This window comes from Sinocyclocheilus rhinocerous, unplaced genomic scaffold (genome assembly GCF_001515625.1).
Source record: "Sinocyclocheilus rhinocerous isolate Xijiao unplaced genomic scaffold, SAMN03320098_v1.1 scaffold54, whole genome shotgun sequence".
Taxonomy (NCBI): domain Eukaryota; kingdom Metazoa; phylum Chordata; class Actinopteri; order Cypriniformes; family Cyprinidae; genus Sinocyclocheilus; species Sinocyclocheilus rhinocerous.
In genome coordinates, this window is record NW_015647078.1 from 1368512 (window position 1) to 1374091 (window position 5580).

Below are 5580 nucleotides of genomic sequence, written 5' to 3' on the forward strand. Positions count from 1 at the left end.
CCTCAGCCTCACCATTCCCATCGGCGGCATCCAGATGGTGCAGCCATGCTCCAATATGCTGCTCCGCAGCGCATCTCTGAACCACAGCGTGGCCCAGATGACGGTCACCGTGCTGACGAAGAAGAAAGGGGCCGATGGGAGTCCTGCAGGGGAAGTTCCTCATCGCAGAAATCAGCTGATAGTGTTCACGGAGCCTGCAGTGGAGATGATCTCTAAGAGCGACGCTTCCTCCGATGAAGACAAGGAGCAGATCCGGGGAGTGGTTCAGGCAGAGCTCGTATCAAAAAAGAGGGAGGTTCCCAGTGTTCCCATGACCACCTGGGAGAGTATCTCTCAAAGAAACAACAGAAAGCATTCTCGAAGTCCCAAGAAAGCTCAGCCGGTGGACGCTTCAAGAGCATCCATTTGTTGAAGGAAAAGTTCAGCCAAAAATGAAAATGTTGTCATGATTTATGCACACATTTGTCATTTCAAACCTGCGTGTTAGGCACAATGATCAGTTTTGCTCTTTCAACACAAAAGCTTTTGGTATTGGCCAACAGGGTTGGAAATTAATGGGAGCTTGGGGCAAAATGCAACCAAAAGGAACAAAAATGCCCCCAAATTCGAAATAAGGGGGCAAAAACCGCCCCTGCACAATTAAACTAGTGAAGTACGCCCATCTAATCTTCCAATTCATATTCGAGTATAAATACAGCCTCCGTTGTTAGTTCTTTCGGCATCCCTCCTCCTCCCCATCTCCACCTTTTATGCATATGTATTTATTTATCTTTCTGTCTATAGGGGGGCTATCGGAGCTCGAGTAGAATAGTCTCTCTGAGCCCTCCATTGCAGACATCAAGCCAAATCTGTTTACCACTAATGCTAAGATTACATGGGCCCACGAACTCGTGAAACTATATTATGGCTGTAATGTGAAAATGAATGAAAAGTGTTGATTTTGGCATTACGTTTAGCTCTCATATTGCATCAGATTTCTTCTGTGTTTTTTTGCAGAATTGAGCATCATAACCAATCAGACATTTCTGTTGAGCTTATGAATGCAATGACCAATCAGAGGTGTTTAGATTGGCTTAGATTAGATTTTGTTCAGTGTTCACATTCACTGACTGAAGTGTTCTCTCTTGTCAAATACTCGGATCATAAACAACAATGTGCAGATGCAATGCAAAGAGTCTTGATTTTCGAATGCGTAAACAGCAATAAACTAATTCATAAACGGTTGTTAAGCTTGTTTTGTCTGTGTAGCCAGATTATGACGTGCAGTTTTCCCAAACATTTAAGACAATACAGATACATTTAATAAGGTAATTAGATTTTTTTTTTTTTACAAAGGTAAAAAAAAGACCCTAAAAATCCCCAAACGCAAATATTGCCCCTTAGGGGACGTTTACACGACAATGTTTTCAACCAAAAACTGGAAACTTTTTATGCATTTTGACTGTTCGTTTACAAGACGACGGCGTTTTGGGGACTGAAAACGCATATTTTGGAAAACGTGTTTCAAAGTGCAAGTTTTTGAAATCGCCGCCGTTATCGTTTCCGTGTAAACACCCCAAACGGGAATCTTTGAAAACGGTGACGTCATGCGTGTGCGTAGTACGTGTTAGGTATGTAGACATGTGCAGTACGTGTCGATTTTAAAGGCAAGCGCGAACAAACATACACAACAATGACGGAGTACATGGTACTGTTGTTGCTGCTCAAGAGTTTGCTAACATTTCTTCAGCAAAGTGTGGATTTACTTCAGCAATATTACAATCGTCATATAATCGTCACTTCCCGACAGATACTGTTTACTAACAAGGTGACAGCGCCAACTACTGGCCTGGCATACGTAATACAGCGTTTTTGGCCGTTTTCGTGGATATGTGTAAACGCGAATCGTTTTGAAAACATTGTCGTGTATACGTGAAACTTTTTAATAACGCAAGGGAAAAACGTTTCCGTTTTTGACTACACCGTTGTCGTGTTAACGTAGCCTTAGTGGAAAAGTGAATTTCTGACCCTGTTGTCCAACATGTAAGATATTTCATCATGCGCTATTTTTGAAGATACTTGAATCGCAAGGGAAGATTTTCACTGAATAACAACTTAAAGGGGTCTTGAATTGAACTATGATTTTATGGAAAATTTGTTTGAAATTTTTCCTTGTTAGTTCAAAACAGCTTTTATTGAAACCAAGCTGCCAAAAGAACTACCTCTGGGTTTTTATGACGTAATAGACATGAAAACATCAGCACAGTTCAATTCTACATCTTTGATTTTTTTTTGGGCCCGCCCACAGGCAGGAGAAATAATAAAACAGGATCATAGTTTTTGCAGACTTTGCGAACAGACTTTTACAGAAAGACTATGGACCCAACAGTAATGCCACAAAATGTAAACGTGTTAATGTTAATGTAAGGACTCATTTACAGTCAGATGTTCTTTTGTTAATTGCTGTTTTTGTGGTAGTGAATCAAGCCTTTTTTCCAGACTTGTCCTGCATGGGATTTCTTAATTTCCTTCAAATATCTGGGTTTTTGCTCTCTACAGTCTCAGAATAAAAGGTACAAGAGTACTAAAATGCACCTTTTGGGGTTCAAAGGTACAAAGATGTTTCCAATTAGTTAACCATGGCAGCTGTGATATTAAAAACGCAGTAAAAGTTTTCAAAAGAGTTTCACATGTAACTCTTATTTCATATGCAAAGTTGTTGAACAATTATAGCAGTGGGCGTTTACAGTGAAGTCTTAAAGGAGACACAGCAGAGTGTTCAAATCATAGGCTTAAAATCAAAGTAGAAAATAGCCTTTTATCTCGAAATTATCACAGGTTTGGTGTAAAATAAATTCTGTTAACATTATAAGTGCAGCTCAGGAAGCATAAAATACTGAAAAATGCAGCATGGCTTCAGGAGACTTGGAATACGTGACATGATTTGTATTTTTAGGGTATTTTATAGGATGCTTTTTGCAGCATTCTGCCTAACATGCTGGTTTGGATGCGAGGGTGAGTAAACGATGACAGAGCTTTATTTTTTGGGTGAACAATCCTTTTATGGGTCTGTCAGATTTTGGGTAGCAGAGAAAATGTCTCAGACCATGATTCAAGTCATTGGACTAAGCTTTGCTGAATCATTTTTGCTCGGTTCAACCTAGTTATGTAGATGTGTAGATACATTACGTTCCTGATCTATGTATATTTGCTTGTCTGCAGTCCACATTTTACATAGACCTACCACACATGCGCATTTGTGTGTGTGATATGCGGTGTGAAATGAATGCATGTTATTACATGTATTTAATAAAATAATACATATATATATATATATATATAGAGAGAGATAAATGAGGTGCCAATAAAATCCAAGTCCCATTTTCACATTTTATTGTGTTACAGCATGGAAGCATTTAAATAAGGAATTGTCCACTCATCATGTAGAAAACATATCTATATCTACTGTAAATCTTATTAGAATTCCTACTGTACAAATGTATGTTTTTATATGCATTTATACTATATTCTATGGCATTGCAGCATCTGTTTTTCTTTGTTGTATGTGATGGTCGGTAGACTGTTTTTGGCCAGCATTTTAAACACTCATGCATTTCCAGTAAATAGGCTAGAATGTGGTCAAACCCAGAAGATGAACGGCTCTGGTTGATGGTTCAGTTGTTCTTGTGGTGTTGATTATTTAGATGTGGGAAGTTGTGATGTAATCTGTCAGACAGGACAAAGTATTATCAGAAATGTACGAGTAACATGCATTTACATTAAAAGATAGTTTCAAGAGTCTGTTGTTGCTCTACCTATGTTTACTTCATTCGATAAACTATGCACAAAATTTTCCTGTGTTCTGTCATATTTATATCTCAGACTATATGCAAATATATTGTTAATTCATGGATTAGCATCTCCATGTTTCTATTAATTAACGCTGTTAATAGCAATTTAATAGCATTCTTGTTTACAAATGTAAACATGCAACTGTTTAATTGGACCATTTTTAGCTTTGGTAATGTTATATGTCATTTAAAACACATTAATTAACATTTTTATGATTAAGACTATAAAGTGATTTTCTATCATTTCAGACCAAGAGCAGCCTACCTCTAAAAACTCGTCTCAGCCAGTGAATGGCTTTGGTGTTTAAAGGATAAGTCATCTATTCTTGTTAAACATCATTATCTTCCAGCAGAGGCTAACGGGGTCATGCTAACCAGCAAAACGGTGCACTTAACCTCGTACTTGTTATTTTTGACTCCACTTGAAGACGCTGTTAGTGTATGATTTTAGGAATAGGTTCAGAGGAAATATTGCCCCCTGCTGGCGCGTGATCATAGCGCTATAATAACGTCCTTTAATTATTTAGAACATTTTTGATGAATGGCTCCGTAGTTGTTTGAAGGGATATTCGGTAATTGTAAGTTTTAAACACTTAGTTAAAAACGACTTGAATGCTGAAAGGTTTCACTTTGACAATATACCTCACTATTGTTCCAGTCTCCCTATATTTATATCACAATATCAGGCTTTTTATTTCACTAATAACATATTGCTTTACTTTTTTCACTCATTCTTTAAAAACATTCGTTTTTAATAAATGTCGTAATAAATGGAGGGTATACTCTCAGCTTGCCACTAGATGTCGCTGTAAATGCACTAATATAGACAAGTTACACATAGGACTACTGTGTGTGTGTGTGTGTGCGTGTGTGTGTGTGTGTGAGGAAGTTAGATGTAAATCTAGTGTTCTGCACATGTTTCTGTGATGGGTAAGTAGGGATTGGGTTATAGGAAATATCATTAACCTGATGGAAAATCAATGAAAGTCTATGCAATGTCCTCACTGCGATGGCCGAATAAATATGTTATGTGTGCGCGCATTAAACAGGCTATATAATGTAAATATATTGGCCTACATTCCACCATTTTTTTTTTTATGGTTGTGCAACTATTCTGTCATAAAAATGTATGCACATTTAAGAGCACTTATAATTGGACGTTGATCATTTTAATGACCTTTGAAAATGCCTTTTTGGGTTGTATATCTACTGACTGACATAAGCTTTTTTTAAATTTTTTTACTTTCTCTAATTCATTCAAAATAATAAAATAAAATAATAAAATGAAATAAAATAAAACGAAATAATTAAATAAAATACATAAAATATATATAAAAAATATATAAAAAGTGAACCACCGGTATCCACAGCAACACTGTTACAGATCTGGCTAGGTGTCAGTATTGGCATAGGTTTACTGATGTTTATTTACAATATGCAGGTGTTTTAATAAGACAAGTGAGGGTTTATCAGTAAAGCCCCCATGAAGCCTGAGTTTCAGACCTTAGATCGTCAAATGCTGTTTATGTTTTTAACTGTGATGCAGGTCATAGCTCACACCAGAGGAATGCACAGGAAACGGAACTGGACTGTGTGTGTGTGTGTGTGTGTGTGCGTTTTTGTGACAAATGAGGACATAAATTTGTATAATGACAAGGGTATGACATAGGTATTACAAGGAGAAGGTGACTTTTCAGGACATTACCCCATGTCCCCACTTTTCAAAACGCATATAAATCACACACACAGA